This window comes from Lynx canadensis, chromosome A2 (assembly GCF_007474595.2).
Source record: "Lynx canadensis isolate LIC74 chromosome A2, mLynCan4.pri.v2, whole genome shotgun sequence".
In the NCBI taxonomy this organism is placed as follows: Eukaryota; Metazoa; Chordata; class Mammalia; order Carnivora; family Felidae; genus Lynx; species Lynx canadensis.
Window position 1 is genome coordinate 55591088 of NC_044304.2, and position 24794 is coordinate 55615881.

A 24794-nucleotide genomic window follows, 5' to 3' on the forward strand; every position below is an offset into this window, starting at 1 on the left:
CATTTTTTTTTTTTTAATTTTTTCAACATTTATTTTTTTTGGGACAGAGAGAGACAGAGCATGAACGGGGGAGGGGCAGAGAGAGAGGGAGACACAGAATCGGAAACAGGCTCCAGGCTCTGAGCCATCAGCCCAGAGCCTGACGCGGGGCTCGAACTCACGTACTGCGAGATTGTGACCTGGCTGAAGTCGGACGCTTAACCGACTGCGCCACCCAGGCGCCCCAACATGGCATTTTTAAATCGTTTTACAAATTGAAGATGTCCTTGACAACATTTTATATATATATGTGTATATATATATATACACACACACACACAAACATACATATGTATATATGTGTGTATGCATGTGAATGTACGTATGTGTGTATGTTTTGTGCATGCATATACTCACGCATATATGTGTACATGCACTAGGTACATGTATGTGAGGTTATGTGTGCCTGTACATATGTGTATCACATGTGTGTGTTTGTGTATATATGTACACATATGTATGCATATGTGGGCACTTGCAAAAATGTATATGTGCACTAGATACATGCGTGTGTGTGTATGTGTGCCTATACATATATGTGTCTCACACACACACATAACACATACATGTGTCCATCTTTGTTTCCAGACTGGATATTCTGTATGACTTCATTCACTCAGTCATTGAACAACACGCACTGGGGTCTCCTGAGTGCCAGGCCCTGGGATAAAGGAGATGGGGAAAGAACTGGACACAGAGCCCTATCTCCAGAAGCCCCTGAGCTGGGTCAGGGACCCTGTCACTGAGCGATAATGAGCTGTAGGCCTTGAGTGAGGCCAGGACCCAGCGAGGAGGCCGAGACCCGCAGGAACTGCCAACTGTGAGAGGAAGCAGAGAGTGGAGCAAACTGGGTGTAAGGGGGTGGCTGCAGGGCCAGGGACACTGAGCGGGGGCTGCCATAGCTACATATTACTCGGAGCCAGAGTTAGCGTCTGGCCGAGCTCCGGCCATGCGTGAGCCACAGGTAGATTCATGCAGGTGCAGGCAGGACACAGATGTCCCCTCAGCAGGTGCCTGAAGAGCGCCGGATGGAGGCGTCACTTACAGGGATGTGAGCAGAACTCAGGGGGCCCTGGAGGCCAGAGCAGCAGCCAGGGCTGGGCACGGTGGAGTGCCATCACCACCCTGGGCTTAGGACCAGGGCAGGGGGCGGTCCCCAGAAAAGGGCTGGAGCCATGGGAGGGGGCCTTGTGCGGGAGCTACAACTAGAGCAGAGGAAGGCGGCCACGGTGACCCTGGACAGAGAAAGATGGAGAAGCAGAAGGGCAACAGAGCCTGGATGAGGGGGTCCTCAGAGGTCAGCCTCCGGGTGCCGATCACAGTAGAGAAGGGCAAGGGGTGTATGGGGTAGGGTAAGAAGAAGAGCCGGCCTACTGGGGCAGTCAGGGTGCTTAAGACCAAGATCTTGGGAGCCATTTAGACTGAGTCTGGGCGGCACCCTCACCCTGGGGTGGGCTGTGGCTCTCCTGCTCCCTCCCTCCCCTACAGTCCTATGGCTGCAGAAACTTTGGACCAAACACACTCACCGAGTGAGTTGTACAAGCTGCCCCGGGGCTGTGCATGTGTGGGGCCGGGTGACCTCTGTGCAGCCCGTGGCACCTGAGTGTCGGATCCACCTGGATGAAGCGGTGACGCCGGAGTTTCAGGACGATGCACCGAGAAGGGGGTAAAGGCTTGGTGATGAGCCCGTCAGGGCTTACCATGACCTGACACCCTATTGGACGGCACCTGGCCATTGCTACCGACCTGAATGCCCGCCATGAGAAGCGGAACCACCCGCCCCACCCGGCCGTGACATCTCCTGGTCTCTGCCTTAAACGCCACGACCGTTGGCTCGATTTTCTAGAGCCTCTGATGGAGCCTGGGGTCTCCACAACCACCCCAGCAGTGTGCCCTCACACAAGGGGCTCCCTTCCCCAAGCCTCTTGTTTCTCCCCACCAAACAGGAATACTAACAGAACAGCACGGGGGTTTTGTCGGGATGAAATGAATGAGTCACCGAGCTCCGTCCACAGCGGCTGCAATCGTCAGTGCTGCTCTGCATTCACACATGTTTGCTGCACGTCGTCGTCCCCAACAGAAATATACTGCGAGGCACGGAGGTCATTTAAATCTTTCTCAAAAGTGAAAATAAGCTGGCGTGATTAATTTTAATGTTATTTAAGCCAATATATCTCAAATATTTCATTGCACGGCGCCGGCCACATTTCAAGGGCTCAGTAGTCACTGGCGGCCGCTGCCGCCCTGGAAGACGCAGGCTGCCGAATGCGTGCAAATGCGCTTCAGGCTGGGGAAATCGAGAGACTTCCTGCCGGAGGCAGTACCAGCACTGTCTATCCAAGGGTGAGCTGGATATGTGCATATGTGCATATGTGGGGACAGGTAGGGTCATCCAGGCTCGTGTCCTTCCTGTTCTGCACATGGTGAAAGCAAGGCGCCGAGGCGTTGTGGGCAAGAAGCTTTTGCCGTGAGTTACAAGGAGGAGGCCCAGTACTGAGAAGGCGAATAAGGAACAGGTATGCTCCCTAATGCCAAGTACAGGGTGGGTGGCAGGGAGGGAGGGAGAGAACAGTGTGAAGAAGACAGGAGGGCAAGGGAAAGCAGAGGATGAGGCAGCGAAGAAAGAAAGTGAACCCTGAAGGGAACCCATGTACGGCTTTAAAAGAGCCGGCTGCATCCTGCCGCTGCTTAAGATGCTCAGCCTGCTGTCGCCCTGGTAACGGGAGAAAAATCACAGAGCAATTTGTAATCAGCAGCGGTTCCTGCTGCTCCCTGGGAACATTGTTCCCCGTCGGAAGCCGCGTCTCTGAGCAGGAGGGGCCCTGCCGATCCTGGAGTCCAGCCCCCACCCGGTACCAGAGACCATCTGCATCGCCCTCCATGAGAGGCTGTCCATTCCTAACTCACATAGCTTCCCGAACACAGAGCCCCCTCCTTGTTGGCCAGCCTGCCCCATGCCTGTGGAGGCCATCTGGGAGGAAACTCTCCCTCACGCCACACTGGAGCCTGCCTCTCTGGGCTCTGGCCACTGGAGCCATAGCCCCACCTCCTCCCCCTGCCTGGGGCAGCCTGCAGTGACTCAAGATGGAGAGCAGAATGTCCTCAGCCCCACTTATCAAATGGTGTCTACAGACTCCTCCTGATCCTGGTTGGTTCCTCCCAACCAGTCCCAGGCACAGGATCCAGGAAGAGTCTGAACAGCATAAAGCACAAATGTCACCTCCTTCTTTCTAGGTATAGACCTTCCTTAATGGGACCTAAGCTCAAGTTGGCCATAGGCCCATCCTCCTTACTGTCTCTGTGTCTGTCTCCAGGTGACCTCATCCAATGGTATGAAATATCGACCTCAGTGAGATCAGGCATCCCACTGCCTGTGTCCTGTCCATCTGAAGGTCTCACGGGCAACTCCGTGAGCCCAACGTGGAACTCCTGATTCTCCCCCCGGATCTTCCTGCTCAGGCCACAAACTTCAGCATCATTCCTCACTTATCTTCCATCTTCACCACCTCCCATGTCTGATCCTTGAGCCTACCGTCTCCCACTCCTTAACAGCCATGGCGTCCATCTACTGCTCTCCTGCTCATCCAATGCCCCCCTGGACCTGTCACCATCAGCTCTCATCCAGGTGGCTGCAAGAGCCTCCTAGCGAGTCTCCTGGCTTCTCTTTCCAGCAAGCAATCAGAGATGTGGCTACCTTGTCTAGAACAGCTCAGTGCTCCCCGCCCCAGCGGGAAGGAAGTCCGGCTCCTCACCTTGGCCTCAACTGAGTCTCCAGAGCCGCTCCTGCCCTTCCCCTCACCCCTGCACCGTAGCCACACAGGTTCCCAAAAGCTTCTTACCACTTTGGGATCGTGGTACTTGCTGCTTTCTCTGCCCGGGACGCGCTTCTCCCAACTATGCTGTCCTGAGTCAGCTCTAGGCTCCCTTCAGAGGGGTCTCCTTAAGCCCCTCCAGGTGCCCCTCCCCCGCCCCCTGCCAAGCTCAGTGATTTTCTACCCCTGCATGGTTTTCCATTCCTCTATCACTGATGCAGCTTTCCTCTGGCCTTTTCCACCTGGTCGATGAGGTCCCCACTGGGCTGGGTGTCTCTGGACTGAGACTGTTTCGCTGGGTCTACCCCAAAACCTGGTGCTCAGTACACAGCAAATGCTCAGTAAATGCCCTGAGAATGCGTGTGTGGTTCCCACACCCTCACTGTGTGCTGCGGGCAGGTGTGAGGCCAGAAGCATCAGGACGGGGGGATTCGCCCACACTCTGCCTGAGCTGCTCACCCGCCCTGTGACCCCGGGCAGGCCACTCTGCCCCTCCTGGGATCAGTTTCTCCCCTCCCCTCTGAGGCTCCCTTCACAGCCTGGTGATGAAGAGGAACAAAATAATTCCTGGAGACCCGACTTGGCGCTCTCTGTCAGGGCCTCTCTTGGGACCACTGGAGCATTGTGTACCCCCACCAAGAGCCTCTCCCCCATACTGTGGCTGGAGTGGCCTTTCCTCCCTTCAGGCACAGTAGAGCCCACAAAAGTTCTGTAGTCAGAGGCAACTCTGTGGTCTGGGCCCCAGAGGCTCTGGAGGTTGGGGGAGGACACAGGTTCATCCTTCTCTGGGCTAGCCCAGGGCTCATCAGGACCCCTAGTCTGAATCTGGGCTCCAGGATATAGGAGGCCCCAGTGTCAAGGCTCAGACAAGCATGTCTTGAAGGGCCAAGGCCCTAACAATTATTCTCACATTGTTTCCAACTGCTCTGTGAGCAGGTGCAAAAATCCCCCTCCCCGTTTTTATGGATGAGGAAATTGAGATTCAGTGAGAAGTGACTTGGCCAAAGTCACATATCACGTAAGGTGGGAAATAACCAGCATCCTAAATCAGGCAGATGCAGCCCAAGGCCAGGGAGAAAGCAGACTTGGGGGCCTCAATGCTGGACCCTAAAGATGGGAGGACTCACAGCACAGGATGCCGAGAGGGGCCCCACACACCTCTGGACCAGGAGAAGAAGGTCCTGGGACTCTGGAGGACAAACCCCTTCTCCTCCCCCAGCCTCAGTCTCCAATTCTGGAAAATGGAGCTGCCGCGCCAACTAGGGAGGGCTGGAGGGAGGCTCAGGGGAGGATGGGAAGTGGGGGAGGAGCCAGGGGGAAGTGGGGGACAGGAGCACACCATCCCTTAGCTGCACAGAGGCCCGACGGCCCTGTCCTCTGCCACCCCAGCCCCCATTTCCTCCCAGTCTGCTCCCAGGGCTCCATCACTCACTCTGTGGTCCATTACTGCCTGTCCCAACTCCGGCCCTGGAAGTTGTCCAGTCGTAAATGGAAAGGAGCCGGGGGTTGGCAGAGCTGGTGGGCCTGCGGTTCTGAGGACAGGAGCCTCCTCTGATCAATGGGGTCTGGGGAGAGTGGTGTAGGGAGAGAGAAAGAAGCTGCGTCCATGCCCACTCCCTGTGCCCTTCCACCTCGGACTGGAACAGCTTGCACATGACCACCTTCCTTGTCCTTGAGGCAGAGAGACACCCTGGACTTGGCCGGGAGCAAACCGAGTGGCGAGGACAAGAACTTGACCTCGAGTTGCTCATCACCCAGGGCCAGCAGGAGCTAAGTTCACGCAGCCCCAGTTCCTGACCACAGGCTCTTCCCAGCTGCCTGTCCACGGCTTTCACCCTGGGGAGCGGCATTTTCGTCTGTCAGTGAAGGAGTCTCCTAGATCTTTGAAGAAGTTGGCGAGGGGAGGACTCTCCTAGCTAAACTCCTGCAAGAGGCAGGTGAACATGCAGCTCAGCCACTGCTTCCCCAGGTTTTTGCATAAGTGGGCCTTCGTCTCCATGTCTGCAAAATGGGCTCAGCATGTGGAGGTTTGGCAAAGGAAACCAGGCTTAGGACTCCCCCCTGACTCAGCTCACCTCCCACCTACCATACCCCGCAGCCTCCACCCCAGCACTCCAGAGAGGTGACGTACAGAAGCTGCGTGGGCTCTGCTGTGGCTGAGAGGAGGGGCAGCCCCAGCCAGCGTCTGGGAGAAAGACCCTCGGGGAGGGTTGCCGAATGATCCAAGGCCCCTGAGCCAGGGCTCTGAGGATCACTTTGTTTCTCTGCATCATCTGGGCTGTCATAGGAGCTTCAGTCGGGGAAACAGATTCCTCTGCCTGAGGTCTCAGAGCAGGTGAGCAGCCCAGGCTGAGCATGAGCGCATCGGCTGGTCCCCTTTAGAGCTGTGCTGTCCAGCACGATGGCCACCAGCCACGTGTGGCCCCTGAGCACTTGAAATGCTCAATCCAAGTCTGGACTGAGGTGTGCTGTGAGTGTCCACTATTCACCCGACTTCAAAGGCTTAATTAGAAGGAAAGTAATGTAAAACGTCTTATTGATAGTATTTTAAATGTAGATTACATGCTGAAATGATAATACTTTGGGTAGAGTTACATAAATTATATTGTTAAAATTCATTTCACTTGTTTCTTTTTATATTTTTTAATTAAAAAAAATGTTTAATGTTTATTTATTTTTGACAGAGAGAGAGAGAGAGAGAGAGAGAGAGACAGAGCATGAGCAGGGGAAGGACAGAAAGAGAGGGAGACACAGAATGTGAAGCAGGCTCCAGGCTCGGAGCTGTCAGCCCAGAGGCCGACACAGGGCTCGAACTCACAAACCGTGAGATCGTGACCTGAGCCAAAGTCGGACACCCAACCGACAGAGCCACCCAGGCGCCCCTCTTTTTATATTTTTTAACGTGGCCACCGGAAAGTCTGAGATTGTAACACACGCGGCTTGCACTGTATTTCTACCGTGCCACGCTGGCATTCCACAGCCTTGAAGGCCACCCGCCAAAGCAGGCCGCGGCCCTCCAGGCCAGGTTCCTTCTCCGGGGGTGTCTCCACTGCACGCCGGGGGTGCTAAAATCTCCACCCCAAGGTGACTGTGAGAATTCATGGAGAGAATGCGTGTCAGGTGCTTCCAGAAAACACTCAGCAATGTCCACAGTTGTGTGGCTATTGTCATTGTCGCTGCTATTGTTACCCGCTGAGGCCCAGAGAGGGAAGCACCTGTCCTGGGGTCACGCAGCAGGGCAGCGGGACCAGCGGCCTCCCCAAGGCGGGGTCTAGGAGCCCCTCCACCCACATCCCAGACGTCCAGGCCTCGGTGGCAGGAGGTAGAGGGAGGAAGGCAGCTGGGGGATGCTCTCGATTGCTCAGGTCCAAGCGCCTGACACAATGGAATTACTGACCAGGCCAAGGCCGGGTGGCCCAAGGCGGGCCTGGCCTCTGTCTGCTTAGCATACTAGGCGGGGGCCCCTGCCCCTTCCCGGAGAGGGTTCCAGGAGCAACCATAATGTCCCGATTGTCGGACAATGCCGTGATGGAGGGCCCTGTCACATTTTTGTCCCCGTTACTGGGGTCCCCATTCACGGCCACTGTCACCACACTCAGAACAAGCCAGGCCTGGCAGCCTCCTTTGCATTAAAATGGGATGAAAATAAGCCTTGTCCACTGTTCAGCTGGGCAGAAAACGGGATTAGGCCAAGGGACAGGGCTGAAGGCCCCTGAAAGGGGCCCCTGGGGAAGGCGGGTGTCGGCTGCTCCCTGCCCCAGCCAAGGCAGGGCCTCACACCCACAAAGCACCTCTCCCCAGGCCTCAGTTTCCTTGGATCTAAAACATGGAGGGCGAAGGGGGTGCCTGACTAAATAAATGCCTTTGGACATGGTTTTGTAGCTGAGAAACTCCACATCCATGATAAAAAAAATCCACCTAAAACTGGGCAAAGCAGAAATGCCACAGTTGGTTGGTGGCGATCAGGGGTGGGGGAATGGCCAGAGGGATGTGCCTGTCCATCTGTGCTCTCACTCTCAGTGCTGGTTCCCATCAAAACCTTGCAGCTCCTGAACCGTGGCAGGACGTCACTGGGATAAGGCTATCTCTAAAGCAGTCTAGAATGGGTACTCAGCACCCAAAGGGTGAGTGAAATGCCAAAGGACCGAAAGCAACCAAAAGGTCCAGGGGTGGGGGTCTGGCCTAGTCAGGGAACTTGTCACCCCCGAACGCGTCACCACTCGCAGAATGCAAATGCCAAGGTGTATGTGACAAAGAGGCTTGTGCAGCTGGCGTGGGCTGGAGAAAAGTTAGAAACAGCCCCAGTGACGGACGGGGCGCCTGGGTGGCTCCGTCGGTTGAGCGTCCGACTTCGGCTCAGGTCACGATCTCGCGGTTTGTGAGTTCGAGCCCCGCGTCGGGCTGTGTGCTGACAGCTCAGAGCCTGGAGCCTGCTTCGGATTCTGTGTCTCCCGGTCACTCTGCCTCTCCCCTGCTCGTGCTCTCTCTCTGTCTCTCAATAATAAATAAACATTAAAAAATTAAAAACAAAAACAAAAAGGAACAGCCCCAGTGCCTCTAAATGGGGACCAGCTAAATAAATCATGAGGCAGTCACACCTTGGAACACCAGGTGCCAGTACCATGAATGGGGAAGGTCCGTGAAATTTGAAAGAGAAGGATGTTCAAGAAGCATTGGCAAATGAAAGAAAGAGATGCAGACCAAGGGGTCCATTTGGAGAGAAAATATATACTGTGTGTGGAGGCAGAAAACAGTCTGCAGTGCAGCACAAGAAACTATTAACATTGGCTACCTCGAGAAAATTCAGGACGTTGAGAAGGAAAGGTTTACTTTCGCCCCGTGTACTTTTTTTTTTTTTACTGTTGTATATAGTTTTCCTTATGACACGTATTTCCTTTTCCAACAGGTTCTTTAAAAATTTTTTTTCAACGTTTTTTTATTTATTTTTGGGACATAGAGAGACAGAGCATGAACGGGGGAGGGGCAGAGAGAGAGGGAGACACAGAATCGGAAGCAGGCTCCAGGCTCCGAGCCATCAGCCCAGAGCCCGACGCGGGGCTCGAACTCACGGACCGTGAGATCGTGACCTGGCTGAAGTCGGACGCTTAACCGACTGCGCCACCCAGGCGCCCCCCAACAGGTTCTTTAAAAGGCACCCGCCCTGGCATAGAAGTTCTCTGAGGGTCCTCCTTGCCTGCCGATCCAACAGGGTCAGTTCAACCAACACTTGGCAAGCTGTTCTGAGTGCCGTGGCCAGTGTGGTTATGACGCCAGCCACCAAAACACCCCCAAACACCCCCGCTCAGAGACAGAGATGAGCCAGGGGCCTGCTGAGCTGGATGCCACAAGGGCAGCTAGCGCCCACCAGATATCGCCAGCTGGGTTTTGAAGGATGAGTAAGAGTTCCCCAGACGGATCAGCAGGGGAGAGTTCCCAAGGGAGACGGAGAGGAGAAAGAGGAGGGCATGTGTGTGTGCACAGAGTAGAGGACAATATAGCCCCAGTTCCTGCACACGAACACACACGTGCACACACACATGCGTGCATGTATACGCATGTGTGTGTGCGTGTACCCCCGCGTGTGGGGGTGTGCAGGAACTGGGGCTATATTGCCCTCCACCCTATCCGCAGTTCCTCAGCACGCACGCGTGGCTAACATTTCGTGAGTGCCTACTGCTGTGTGCCAGGCGTTATTCTCAGCACGTCAGTGAACTCGTGGCATAAACTCTCTGACGTAGGTGGCACTCGTGACAATTATCCCCATTTTGCAGATGGAGAAACACGGACTCTAAGTGGTCAAGTAATGTATGCAAGTTTGGGAAGATCACAGGTACCAGGCCTGAGCCGGGAAGCTGGGCGGTAGGCACCAAAGCCCACCCTCTTAACCGGTACACTTCGCTGCCCCTTGCAGCTGGAGAATCTGTTGACCCAACCCTGCAAGCCAGGCATACTGCACATGTGCATAGTCTCTCTGGCAAGCGGAGAGGCTCAGAGAGACCCTTTTCTTTGCCCAAGGCCACTCAGCTGGCAAGGGACAGAGGGCAGATTTCAACCATTGGGTGTCCGGCTCCAAAGCCCGTGTTGCTCTCACCCGTGGACACCCCTTCTGGAAAGGGGCAGGCAGCTCAGTGCCAATAGCACCCAGGCGGTAAGGGTGCAAGGGAAGGTGAAAGAAAGTGGGCTTCAGGGGAGGTGATAGGGAGCGGTGGGGAGTATGGTTACGCGAGAGTATATGCCCCGTCTGAGGCTCTCAGGTGCGTCCTTCCAGAGCACTGTGCAGCCCAGACAAAACATAGCAGGGGGCACCAGTTTCCGACCTCTAGTTCGGTCCAACCTACTGGTAGAGGGGAAGCCAGACCGGCCATGGCCCTGTCTCTGGGCTCCCCACCTGCCCCCAGCCAACCAGGAGGCTGACCGTCCCCTTCCACCCCCCAAAGCTTTCCCGAGTCAATAACCTAAATTCCCCTTTTGCTGCAGTTTAAACCAGGGCTTACGAGGAAGCCACCATTCTTGGGCGGGGTAGGAGGGCAGGTAGAGATTCATGCCAGCTGGCGTTCGTAGCCCAGCTTCACGCGATTCACCTCATTGTGGCACGTCAAGCCGAATGGAGGAGGTCCCCAGCACCCTGCCTTTGCCTGAGCCCCGGAGACTCTGGCTGGGGAGCTCCATGTTAGATTAAATGGCATTTACAGCAGCTGTAAGCACGTTTGAGTTGATCACCCTATAATTTGTATGCAGTTGCAGTCATTACCTAAATGACAATTAAACACTGGCACCCTGTAATTAGATGTTTTTATGAATTAGGTCCTGAGGTATTAATGTCAAATTTCTAAGTTCCGCCCCTCCCCCAATTCCTCTGCCCTTCTCCTGCCAGCCTAGGGCCCACGACCCGCTTTGGCTTTTCCAGGGCCCTGGGCTGGCTTCAACCAGAGGTTCTGCCACCTCCCACACGGGGGTCACCAGTGTGGGCATCTGCTGTCACCCACAAGGTCTTTGAGGACAGAGATGGCTTCTCACACATCCAGTCTAAGCACATAGCGTGCCTCATCCCATGCACGTTTATTGAGAAACTCCCACATGCAAGGCACTCACTAGGCGCTGAATGTATCAGACAAAAACCCCCATTCTGGTGGAACCGATAGTCATATAACAATAACCACAAAAATGAGTAATATCTGTGATGTCTCAGAGCACAATAAAGGTTAAAGAGAAATAAGGAAACTAAGGATGGCAGGTGCAACACGCTGCCCGGAAGAGGGTGTTGAAATCTTGGAGATGGTAGGCAGAGAAGGTCTCCCTGAGAAATGAAAGTCTTTGGAAATGAGGCGGTGAGCCAAAGGGACTTCCAGGGGGAAGTGCTTTCCAGGACAGAGAACAGCCGGTACAAATACCCTGGGGCACAAGTGTGCCAGGTAAGGCCAGGAAGCGGCCAGGCAGACTGTGTGGCCTGAGTCCAGGGGATGAGGTGGGAGAAGTCAGTTTCCAGATCACAGGGACTTGTAGGCCCCGGGAGACTTAGGCAGGCGTTTGGAAAAGCATTGGTTGAAGGAATTTATGGATAAACCGGAAGGACCCTGAGAGGCAGTCTAACTCGAGAAAGGCTTTTTAAACATTTCTTTTCTTTTCTTTCATCACAAACTCTCATTCCCTGAGTGCTCGGCTCTGTGGCTCTGTGCTGAGAGGTCAGCCCGGCACTGTGTGGATGCTGTCCCATGCCCCACGGGGAAGATACTGCTATCCCCAAATCACAACGAGAAAAGCAAGTCTTAGAGGGGACCAGCCTGGCCCAGCACCATTAATGGAGCCAAAACTTGTGCCTTATGGCCTCAGGAGGCACAGCAGTTTTGGGGTGAAGAACATGAACTCAAACAGGCTGCTCGGGTTTAAACCCCAGCTTAGCCACACACCGGCTGTGCAGCTTAGGCAGATTTACTAAGAAACTGCCCGGGTTTCCTCACCTGTGCAAAGGGGGTAAAACAGCGCCTCCCTTAGAGGGCTGCTCTAAAAGAGACTGGCCCAATGCCTGGCACATAGTAAATAGTCACAAAGCATGAGTTAGGGGCGCCCAAGTGGCTCAGTCTGTTAAGCGCCTGACTCAGGCTTACATCCTGATCTCATGGTTCATGAGTTTGAGCCCTGCATCAGGCTCTGTGCTGACAGCTCAGAGCCTGGAGCCTGCTTTGGATTCTGTCTCCCTCTCTCTCTGCCCCTCCCCTGCTCATATTCTCTCTCTCTCTCTCTCTCTCTCTCTCTCTCAAAAATAGATAAACATTTTAAAACTTTTTTTAAAAAAGCGTGAGTTAGATTTACCATTAGCTCTGCCCCTCTCTGACCATGTGACCTTGGGTAGTCCCTCCATGTCTCTGAGCCTTATTTTTCCCCCAATGTAGTGGTTGCAGGGTGTTAATGAGATACCAGTCAGAAAAGCAGGTGTTGGTGTTGGTTATTGCTATGATGAGGACCTTAGAGTCAGGCCCCCCAGAGACGCCCTTCTCATGCCCTTGAGCATGATGGGGCTTAAAAGAGGTGAAAGTAAAATTCTCCAAACTTGGAAGTCATAACTATATCAAGTGAAAAGTATTTTAAGGCCTCCTTGAGAACTAATTGAAATCATCAGTGGGACAGTGCCTGTAAAGAAGGAAGTGCCTACCTCAGGTCATATCAACTAAGATCTATACCCAACACAAGGGAGGTGATTATTCAATTCTGTTCTGCACTATTCAGAGTCTCCCTGGAAGGAATGAGTCCTACCCTGAAGATGAAGCAGGAATATCCAGAGTATGTTCAGAAAAGAGGAGGGTGTGGGCTGGAGACCCCAGCCGAGGAGGAGCCAGAATTTTACAGGAAGTCACAGGGAGTCAGACTCTAGCTCCCTGCAAGAAAGCACATCCTCAGTGTTAGAGCTACGTAGGGACTGAATGGGCTGCCTAAGGTGTGTGTGTCAGTGGTGGCGGGGACTGTAAGCTGGAGTAGAGGGAAGCCTACGAGGGCTGTGGGGGAGCGAATTCCAGCCCAGGACTGGAGTTTGGGCCATTGGTCCACCGTTCACTTCTCCATGAGATCCACATTTACGGAGGCAGCACAGAAAGTTGGTCAGACTTGTGGATTTTAGAGCCTGACTTCACGGATTTGCATCCTGGCTTCTCTGGGCCTCAGTTTCCCCGTGTCTAATAGTTCCCACCTCATAGGGTCTTATGAAGATTCAGTGACTAAATACAGGCGAAGTGTTGAGAGCAGTGCCTGACACTAGTTTGGGGAGGGGGCTTAGGCTGCAGGCTCTGTGCGTGAGAGCCTTGGAGGGGAGGTTCGAGGAATCTCACCCCACCCGAGATGTCATGCTGCATGGGCACAAAGCTGTCTCCCGGGAACTGGCTTCCCCAAACCCCCAGGCTGCTGAGGGATTCCCCTGAGAGTCGCCACTGCCCTGGGAGACAGTGAATGGGCGCTTTGTGTCTCCACCACGGCCTGTTGCTGCACGCCCAGGCCCCTGCGCTGCCTGCAGCCTGTGCTCGCACCCTGGCTCCTTCCCGACCCCACGGCACATGCCTTCTTCATCCCCAAGACACAGCACCTCCTGTGGGCCCCGCCAGGCAGCCCTCCCCACACACTCCAGGTCCGGAATCGGCCCAGTTTCCTGGGTGGCATGCGGGCAGGGTTTAGAGGGAGGATGAGGCCCAGCCCACCTCCTCAAGCCCCTGGAGCAGCTGGGTTCCAACCTTGTACAGGCGGAAAATGCCCCATCTTCTGCTCCCCGCACGACCCCTTCCAGGTCAGGCTGGTCCCTGCCCTTGGGCCGGGTGGGACGGCAGCTCGGGATCCCTAAAGCAGAGGTTTCGGAGGGCTTCCTGGGGTGTTGACAGCAGGCCCCTAGAGATCAGGGGTTCTCTGGCCACCCCCCTGGGTACACCGTGTCCTGTGGTGAACAGAAAACTACAGCAGCCCGTATAGGTGGGACCACCAATGGCACAGTCCCCCCCCCTCCCACGGGAAGGCAGCCACCAGGCCAGGCGGCTCAGGGGAGGGCCAAGGGGAAATGGGACCGGGAGGGGAAGAAGGAATTGTAAATGTACCTACTGCCACGTGACTAACTGCAGAAATGAAGACTAGAATTTATGCATATTTTCCTCTGCTTCCATACGAATATACTCGTATATATTAACCCATTATTTTTCTCTTCCTCCTCTCCCATCTCCGCCCGGTCAAGCCATAAGGTGCACCGATGGTGGTAACATCACAAACATCACATGCGAGTCACAGACATGGAAGAGGCATGTGGCTCAGCTGGAAGACACCAGGCGACATAAGAGATGTGGCGTCCTCCCCGGGGGACAGGCAGAGCGTGCCTTCAGTGGGTCGGAGGGCAGTTGCACCCGGTTAGGTAGAAACACAGTGTTGTCATGACCTTATGCAAAAGTTAATACAGTTAAGCTGCGTCCGTGGAATGTCGACTGGACATAACATGGCTGCGTTGGGCTGCCCGTTGCTGGGCTTGGCAGGCCACAGAGTCTGGGAACGGTGTTTCCCGGGATCCCTTCCCCGTCTGGTGCGGTGAAGAGTCTCCAGGGAGTGGTATTCCTACAGGATGGGGAGCACAGTGGCTGTGGCTGGGACATGGCAGGGGCAGGTGCAGTGGCCTGAGATGACATGGTGGCTCCCGTTTTGTGCTGTACTTTTGGGAGCCAGATTCCATAACTTCCCAGACTTCTCTGCTTTCCTTTTTTTTTTTTTTAGTTTATTTATTTTTGACAGAGAAAGAGCAAGCATGCATGTGTGAGCAGAGGAGGGCAGAGAGACAGAGAGAAAAAGAGAGAGAATCTCAAGTAGGTGCCACACTGTGCAGAGCCCGATGAAGGGCTCGAACTCACAAATGGTGACATCATGACCCAAGCCGAAATCAAGAGTCAAACGCTTAATTGATTGAGCCACCCAGGGGCCCCTTCTCTGCTTTTCCTATATGGAGGTTTATATATCACGTGAAGTGTGGCAAATCCCTCTGCAGGACACTGAAGGGACAGGGGTTTGACAGGCGAAGAGTTCTGATGGTTCTGATGACTCCCTTGATGATAATAATAAAATAAACCGAATCAAAGATCGGTTGCACAGTTTCAAAGATCCTGCACAATCTAAAGCGGTACACAAAGCCCTGGAGGCCATTGAGATGAGTTTAGGTGATTTTCCATTTCAATACCTATAGCATCAAGCCCATCATAATTGGGGGATATTGTTTCTGGTGGTTGGATAAAAGCAGGTAGTACTTTAAAAAGGGAGGGATCAGTTTAGATAAAAACACAAATGGGGGCACCTGGGTGGCTCAGTTGGTTGAGCACCTGACTTCGGCTCAGGTCATGATCTCACGGTTCGTGAGTCTGAGCCCCGTTTCGGGCTCTGGGCTGACAGCTGGGAGCCTGGAGCTGCTTCGGATTCTGTGTCTCCCTCTCGCTCTCTGCCCCTCCCCCACTTACACTCTGTGTGTGTCTCCCTCTCTTAAGAATAAATAAACATTAAAAAATAAAAAAAACACAAATGACAGCGGACACAGATGGTAGGAAGACACCCCGTGGAATCCCCTGATATGATGCCCTGAGAAGCACTTCTGTGGCCCTCTGGCCCAAAATGCACAACCTCCATCTAATCACGAGAAAGCAAACACCAGACAGATCCCAAACTGAAGGCCATTTGACAAAATAACTGGTCAGCATCGTGCCCAAGCGTTAAGACAAAACATAAATGAGACAAGACGACTGGAGCTGTCCCAGATTGGTGGAGAGGAAGGAGGCATCACCCCTACGGGCCATATGGGACTCTCGATCGGATTCGGGATCAGAAGAGGGGCACTGGTGTGAAAATAGCAAAATTCACGTAAGGTCCTCAGAATGGTTAGTGGCATTTTTATCCGTGTTCATGTCCTGGTTTGAACAATTGCACTCATGGCTCAAAATGGTCAGTATCAGGGGAAGCTGGGTGAAGGCTACACGGGAAATCTTTGTACTCTCTTTATAAGTCTAAACTTATTCCAAAATAAGTTTAAAAGAAAAAAAAAAAAAGAAGAGAAATGGTACCTGACTGAATATAAAAGAAAAAATATAATAGGCTTGATGGGAGGGCAAAAGTTTTCAAGAGGTTTAGGAGTATTTGACGTGTGCAAAGCCCTACTCTAAGGCATCTGAACATTCTAGGCTTTGAATGGTTCCTTAACAATGAAAACACCTAGAAGTTGTAACAATTCTAAACATTCTCCCTTCCCCCTAAGATCAGAATATTCCAAACTTCTAAAGGTATTAAACAGCCCGCACCACCAAAGTTCCCAAACCACCAAAGATTCTGCAGGGCTAAAATGAGGCGGTTCAAAATTTAGGATGCAGATGAGTTGTTGGGTCACTTCTATTAGGAAGTTAAAAATCAGGATTGCCAAAAATGAAGATTCGTGAACTTTGTCCCCCCGGGGCTCTGGATGGGGTCTGCCAGGGATGGGGCCCAGGAATCTGCATTGTGAATGTCCCATCCATGATCCTGCTGTCAGCACCCCAAGAGACCCTCAGCACCCCTATGTTTCTCTGAGACACGCTCAGATACGTGCACACCTGCGCACACATGCTCAGATACGCACAGACGCATACCTTGCTCAGATATATCCCCAACCTAGGTTACATCACATACCCAGTCCTTCCCATACTGTGTCACCCCCACTGTGTGTCTCTCCTTCTCACACACACTTAGACACACACACATATAGACAGACAGACACACACACACACACACACACACACACACACACACATTCTCCCAGCAGTACAGGGCTCCCACCTTCCCCAGGTGAGCTGTAGGCCCCAGAGCCACTGGACATCCTCTCGCGATGGCCAAGGCAAGCCCCAGTGCCAAGTGCCCTGACTGGACAACACTGAGGGGCGGTAACCTCCGGGGACCCCAGTAGCTCCCTGTTGCCCTTTCCCTAGGCTTTGCAGGTCCCTCTCTCATTTTATTTGGAACCAAATAAAAGATTAAGATAAAAATAATTCCCAGAAGGCGGATCATTTGATAATTATGTGCAGGTGTTAAATCACTCCTAGCTCCTCAGCTGCCCCCCTTTTACCTCCCTGCCTGCCCCCGCCAACTCCGCACCCCCGTGGGGGGTGTGATAATTCCAGAGCCAGCCACCCCTGACGCACCCCCACCACCCCCCGGCCACGGGCCAGGCCTGCCCGCCTGTCTACCCACCTGGCAGCTCAGCCTCAGAACCCCGCTCCCCGGGAAAGAGGGGAACCCCATGAGTCACCACCGGGGCCAGGCCTTACCATTACCCTGCGAGGCAAGCTCTGTGACCCATTCTCAGGTTCCAGAGGAGGAAACTGAGGCCAAGAGAGGGGTCACATGCACAAGGTCGCAGACGAATCAGGGGCATACACACTCCCTCTGGCCCTGCAGGGCAGGGGTTCACCCTCCCTGTGCCTCTCCCAGCACAGAGACAGGCTGGAGATGGGGCTGTGAGGAGACACAAAGGATTCGGGTGGAACTGTCTGGAGAGGAGCCGCCTCCATCCGGGACTCTGTCACCATCCCCAGGCTCTGCAGGGCACTCCAGGACAGTCAGAGCAGGAGAATTTCTATCCTTGGGGATGGAGCCCAGACCTGGGGTGGAGGCATGGTTACAGGAGGGGCAAAGTCAGCTCTGCCTGAGGAGACGGTTTATCAGCCACAAGCTGCCTGGAAGGACTGGGGACCTCGTGAGGGAGGTGAACTGGACCGGCCTCCAGGTTACTGGGCATGACTGGTGGCTGCTTACAGACTTCTCAGCATCCTTCCAGCAGGGATGCCCAAGGTCCTCTGGCCACAGAGCCCCCGGGGCCGGCGGGCTCTGCCAGTCCCCTGGCCCAGCTCCCACTACCAGCAAGGGCTCATCACCCCAGCTTCATCACCTCCCTGCCCGCCCCACACCCCTCTGCGCCCTTGCACAGCCTTCCCCTCCCAGGGAACAGGGCATTTCCCCTGGGAATCCTTCCTCCATCAACCCAGGCAGGGGCCATCCCAGCCTCAGGAATCCCACGCCCCTCTCTGACCAACTCTGCCATTTTGCCTCACTTCATTGGAATTCTCTGAGATCCCTATCAAGGACACAGACCGTGCCACATCCGCCTGTGATCCCCAGGGCCCTCTGGCCCCTGCCTCCTCCCCAGGAGGCACTGGGACCTCCTGCCCAATCCAGTCCCGGCTTCTCCGTTTTCACTGCCTCCTTAGGGCCATGGTGAACATGGTGGTCCCCCTCTAGAGCAGCGTTCATTCAATGACATTGTCCAGCTCAGGTGTGGTTCAGCTTCCCCAGCCTCTCCCACCTGCTGGAGCTCACAGGACAACCTCCAAGAACCCGTCAGACCCTCTGAGCAGAGAGTGAGATCCTTATAGGACAGGCAGTAAAACATAGAGGGACAAAGTGAGTCAGAGGCAGTGTTTCGACCCGAATCCAAACCTCACTCATTCTGTAATGCTCTGCCCCTCACCACCGGGGACCCCAACACTCCTCCCCCGACTCCCCACCCCTAGTCCAAGTTCAGACGCTCAGGAACAAAGCCTAGCGCAATGGTGGACACAGGGCAGGCACTTCGCTCACTCGACAGCTGCCGCTGTGTGTGCTGAGAACACCGGTGGGACCCAGGTGTGCCTGTCCTGCTGGAGAGACCCAGGTGATGCACACAGAGACAAACGAATCTGCAGCAGGGCAGATGGGGTGAGTGGGGGAAGAAAGAGACTGGGGTGAAGGGGCCACCCACGTAATTCTATATTTTCTCCTCATTGCTTTGAAAAAAAGTAAAAAGAAACAGGTAAAATCAATAAATAACATATTTCATCTAATCCAATAGATCCAATCGATCTATCCAGTATTTTATCTTGGAAACTTGTAATCAATACAAAAAATTATTAATGAGGTATTTTATATTTTTTTTAAATACTAGCTATTGGACATCTGGTGCATACTCAACACTCACAGCACATCTCAATTTTGATTTGCGACATGTCGAGTGCCCAGGAGCCACATGTGGCTGGTGGCTGCCGTACTAGCCAGAGTGGTCTAGAGGGTACGGGCCATACAAGGGTGGTCAGGAAAGGCTTCTTGGAGGAGGTGATTTCTGAGCAGGGACCTGGAGGCCAGGGAGTGAGCCAAGACTCTAAATAGAGGGAGAGTGGGGCGCCTGGGTGGCTCAGTTGGTTGAGCGTCTGACTGTATCTCAGGTCAAGTCTCGTGGTCTGCGAGTTCGAGCCCCACATAAGGCTTCGTGCCCGTCGCGCGTAGCCTGTTTCCGACTCTGTGCCTGCCGTCTGACTCTCTCCCGTCCGCTGTCTGTGCCAAGAAAATAAATAAAGGTTAAAAAAAAAAAATAAAAAAAAAAAATAATAAATAAATAAATAGAGGGAGAGTATCCCAGGCTGTGGGGACGGCAAGTGCAAAGGCCCTGAGGTGAACATGAGCCTGCAGTTGGAGCAGAGTGAGCCAGAGGTGGGGGTGGAAGGAGACAGGCAAGAGAGGCACTGGCTCAGCTGACATTACGGCCACCGTGAGGACTTTGGCTTTTCCTCTGAGTAGGTAGGAGCCACGCAGGGTGCTGGGCAGACAGCAGAGCCCCGGCTGGCTTGGGTGCTGACAGGCGCACTCTACATCAGTGTGCTAACTCTAGCCCCAGACTGAAGGGTATGAATCCTGGCTCTGTCTGTCCCCAGTGGGGTGACCTTGGGACAGCACCTACTGCTGTGAGGGTCACCACACTGCCCGGCAGGCACTGGGTGCTCCCTAAAAGCCAACGTTATCCAATGCTCTGTGAGGGTGAGTTTTCAGGAGAGACTCACGCCTTCCCAGATGCCAAGGGTCTGGGTTCTCTGCTTCCTGGAGAAAGGCAGGGAGAAGACCCCCCACCCCCAAGGTACCTCCCTCTTTGGCCCCCTCTATCTCCACATTCCTAGAATTGCTACAGGTGATAAATGGCTCTAAAGCAAGGCTGCCCTCAGGGTTCTGACATGGCAGCCTCCACTTCCTGTGCCCCCAGTCGTGGGCGGGTGGCTGGGCGGGGCCTCCTGACCCTGCCAGGAAGCCCTCCACCCTATCTTGGCCCCAGGGCTTTTCCCTCCCCCTGACCCCTTGGGGACAGCCCAGCCTCTGATGTTCAAGCCTTGGAGGCTGCACAAGGCCTTCTCACTCAGTTCCCCACCTGCACTTTCTCCCGCATTCATTCCACAAACTTGAGCGTCTGCTCTGGGCCAGGCACTGCTGTGGGTCGTGGAGAGACACGAGGGGACAAGACAGACAGAGGCACCTGCCCCCCAAGGAGCTGGACTTCTGGGTTGCCGGGGCTACTTAGCGACCCCCCAGTCCTTGTTTAATGGGGTGCCCAGAACCTCTGACCCCTCTGACCAGATTCCAATGAAGACCCTTTTTCTCACCCACCTCTGCAACCCAAGATGGCAGCCTCTTAGGGGTCCACCGCTTTGGATGCCTTGACCTACAGTGAACCCCGTGAGAGGGATCCAGGCTACATGCAAGGGGACTTACTGACCCCCTGGGGAACAGAGCCTGAACTAGGAAAGGAAAAGGGGGCACTTCCCCTTGCCTGCAGAAGTTTAAATAAATGCTTTGCAATAATGCACGAAGAGAAAAGTCTGCTGGCAGGACCCATAGGCATTAATAGCAGCCAGCTCTTGGGGACGGTGCAGGATTCTAACAGTATTTTTGCCTTCTGCTTTTCTGTCTTCAGACTTTCTACAACACATACTCAGGGGGTTAAAAAGAAAAAAACAAAAATGTGACAACAATCACGGTATTATATATAGCCCAGCACTGCTTAGAACCTTCTGGAGCAACTGTGTCTGGCTGGCAGGCCCAGGAACTCTCCAGCCTGGGGCAGGACACGGATGATTGTTCCCTCCAATCCAGGGCCAGGGCAGCATGGGAGCTGGAGGCCTGGAGCTGGACTTGAGCAGAGGGAGAAAGGGCAGGGCAGAGAGTGGGATGGTGGGGGGTGGGGGGAGAAAGGTGTTCAAGAAGATAAAGCTGGCCAAGGAGTGGCCAGCAGGTGACGCGGGTGGTGGAGGGTGAGGAGGACACAGGGGTTAGGGGACCCAGGGCCCTACATTAGTCCTGCAGGCACTGGGGAGCCACAGACGGTATGTGAGCAGAAGATGGCTGTAGCTTCGGAAGACCAACGGGGCATCTTCCAGATTCGTCTCTCCTTCTCCTTTCTGACATTGATTCTAGACTTCTTCACAGTATAAAGATCCTCAGCATTCTCACAAAGTCAGCATGATTCCATGGTCAAAAGCGTTGGCTTTACAGCTCGACAGCCTGGGTTCAGGTCATTGGTCGCCACCTCCTGGCTGTGCGTTGTGTCCTCAGTCATGCCCCGACCCCTCTGTGCTTCCGCTCCTCTTCCCAAAATTGAGAGTGGCCACAAGATACCAACCTCCGGGGATGGTGTGGTGGAGGGCATTCGATGAGATAAAATGTGTAGAGCATTTAGAACCGGGGCTGGCACACAGTAAGTGCACAATAGATGCTAGTCATTGCTGCCATCCCCATCATCATCCCCATCATCATCATCGCTGTTTCAATCTCCCAGCTTACTCTCAAAGTTCCTCAAGGGCAAAGACTGGCTAGGAATCTGTCAGCAGGTAGACACCTCCCGTCGCCCTCAGGAGATGGCGTCCCCGAGCTCGCTGCCTCCCTTGACCCCCTGTGCCTTGCACGAGGTGGCCCCGCGGCTGCTGTGAACCAACACCTGTGAGCCCCCTGCTTCAGCTACTTCTCTATGTCATTTATTCCCCTCAGCATACTTGTTGGGGGGGGCATTCTTTTTTTTTTTTTAATCTTTTAACGTTTATTTATTATTGAGAGACAGAGAGAGACAGAGCATGAGTGGGGGAGGGACAGAGACATGAGACGGGGAGACACAGAATCCGAGGCAGGCTCCAGGCTCTGAGCTGTCAGCATGGAGCCCGACGCGGGGCTCGAACTCACAAACCACAAGATCACGACCTGAGCCGAAGCCGGACGCCCAACCGAGCCACCCAGGCGCCCCTGAGGGGGGCATTCTCATCCCCATTTTATAGAAGAGGAAAAAGGCTCAGAGGTGAGGCACCAGCTCTAGACCAAGCCCACCAATAACCACCACTCTCTCCAGGGGCCCCTGTGGGGCTCTTGGCAGGCCTGACACCTCCCAGGCACTTGTAGTCCGTCTCCCAAGGCACAGGGGACCCAGCTGGAGAGGGATAGAGACGAGGGGGGCACCTCTGGCCTTTCATCTGGAGCCCGACGACCCCTCCCCCAACTCCTCAGTGGGGGGCCCTACGATCACTCACCTGGAGCCATAAATGAGCCGGTTCTGAGGCCCACCTGTTGCCTGGCAGGTATGCCAGGACCCGAGAGGGGGAGGGGTCCCCAAGAAGGAAGCGTCACCCACCTCAAGCTGAACCATGCCAAACTTTTGAAGCCCCGTAAAAGCTCCCAGACCTTCCCTCTGCCAAACCTCACCTGCCTGCCTGTCGGCCACCCCCTCCCCCAGCCCAGCTGGGGTGCAGAGCCAGGAAGCCCAGTGCGGAGTCCATTTACCAGAGACTGACCTCTCTGAGCCTCAGTTTCCACTTCAGGAGAGGGCGGGGGGGGGGTGGTGGGGGACATCCTAGGGCATCTCAAGGAGATGACTCCGGTCTGGGGGTGTGACGCCAAGGGTCCACTACGTTGCCCGCCTCTGGCCCGGCATGGCCCCGCGAGGCCTTTCTGACTGTGGGGAGGAAGCCGGCATCCTGGCAGCTGTCAGCTGTTTCTGCGGTTCTGAGCTGGAGTCTGCCCCGTAGCGGGCAGGCTGGCTGGGTGGTCCCTGGGAAACCAAGCCCAGACAACAGGCCCAGCCTCTACCTGGGGGCTGTGTGGACTCTGTCTGCTGTGTCCCAAGACAGTCAGGAACTCTGTTTATCGGGTAGCTGTTGTCTGCCGGTTCCTGAGGGGAACATCGCTATCCTCATTTTGCTGAAGCACGGAGGCTCTGAGAGATTAGGTCCCAGCCCGGGGTCACCGGGCTCAGCATCCTAACCCGCATCGGAGGCCCCAGATCCCAGCAGCAAGTGGGAACTGGTTTTCAGCAGTGGGGGCCCTGCCCAGCAAGGGCCCAAACGCTCCTTTCCTTGCACCGTGCACCAAACCTCCTGGGTTTCAGAAGTTGGATTTTCTAGAAAAACAGGTATGGAGTGGAATGGGGCCATACCCTGCCCTAGCAAAGGGGAGAGGTAAGCCTCAAGGTAATAATCGTCTCGATAAGGGACTAGTGCATGTCTTTCTTTCTCTTTCTTTTTTTAAATCTTCAAAGTGATTTGCAAACCCAGGCTAATTAATTTTCCCCAGAGCAGCAAGGACTGTCACCTGTCTCACTTTCCAGCGTACCACCCCAGCCCCAAGCACACCTGAAGGAAGGGGGGTGGGGGGGGTTGCTGCTGATCTGGGAGTCCTGGAGATGGCAGAGAGGATAACTCAGCTGGCAGAGGCCTGGGGCAGAAAGAGGGCGGGACTGGCCCCTGGGAGGCTGCCTGCCCAAGATGGAGGAAGAGAAGCAGAGATTAGGGGAAGCAGGAGGGCCAGGAGCAGGCAGGCCTCCACCTGCCCTGTGAGCAGCAGGGCCACCTGGTCTACCTTCGAGGAGAGTCACCTTCGAACACCGAACAACCACTGTGTCCTGCCCAGAGGAGAGGCCAGTCTGGCCTCTGCCCGCAGCCTGGCAGCCGAGAAAATTCACTCATTCGTTCACTCACTCACTCACTCACCTTACTCATTTAGCTAACCAATGAAAATCATGAGCCCTCCAAGCCCTTGCTTTAGAAATGGGGACCACACATCTAAATTAAAACCCATTTCCTGGACTTGTGGAAGGCCCAGTCCCTAGCAGGAGAGACCATCAGCCATTGGGGGCGAGCAGCAGAGCACAAGGAAACACACAAGAGATACTGCGGTGGAGCGCCGGGGCTTGGAGAACTTTCATAAAGGAAGCAACATTTGATCTCTAACTGGGCTTTGAGGGGTGAGTAGGAGTTTACCGGAAAGAGATGAGCATTTGAGCAGAGAGAACAGCAAATGCAAAAGCATGGTGCTAGGTAGGGTCTGGGGAGTCTGGGGAACAGTGAAGAGTTCCAAATGACTGGAACAGAAGATGGGTACAGTTGCCAGTAGTGAGACATGCAGCTCTCGGGGCCTCAGGCAGCGCTTGTCAACTTCCACCCCATCCCTCCATGGTATCGAGAGAGAGGACGGCAATGGGCCAGCTACTGTGGGAAACAGAAGGCACTGCTGGAGGTCAGAGGCGATAAGCCGGGGAGCTGCAGCCACTCAGCTTGCTCTAGCTGCTTGAGGCCGGGGGACGTCATAGCTTGGCACACGGAGAACGAGCAACACGACCAACAAGAAGCAATAGGAAGTTTTAAGTTTATTTACTTTTTGAGACAGAGAGAGAGCAAGAAGGGGAGGGGCAGAGGGAGAGGGAGACAGAGGATCTGAAGCAGGCTCCGCGTTGACAGCAGAGAGCCCAACACGGGGCTCGACCTCGACCTCGAGATCATGAACTGAGCCAAAGTCGGACGCTTCGCCAACTGAGCCACCCAGGTGCCCCGGGAACTTTTACCTTAAATATTAGTGTTGCCTGAACAAGAAGTTCTAAGGTAAGGACGCTGTGCTTGTTCACGGGTTCAGTGATGTCACTGAAGACACAATTTCCCACTCTGCCACTCTGTGCATGCCACTCTAATCTCCCCTCATGGTCACAAGATTGATGTCATGGGAACCAACATCACCTCCCCTCATGATGGCGGCTCAAGCAAAACCTAAGGGGAGATATGGCAGAAAGGGCTTTCTCTCTGCCTGCCCCTTTCTAGGAAAATCATTCCCAGAAGCCCCTGGCAGTCTTTCCCTTAAACACTATTGGCC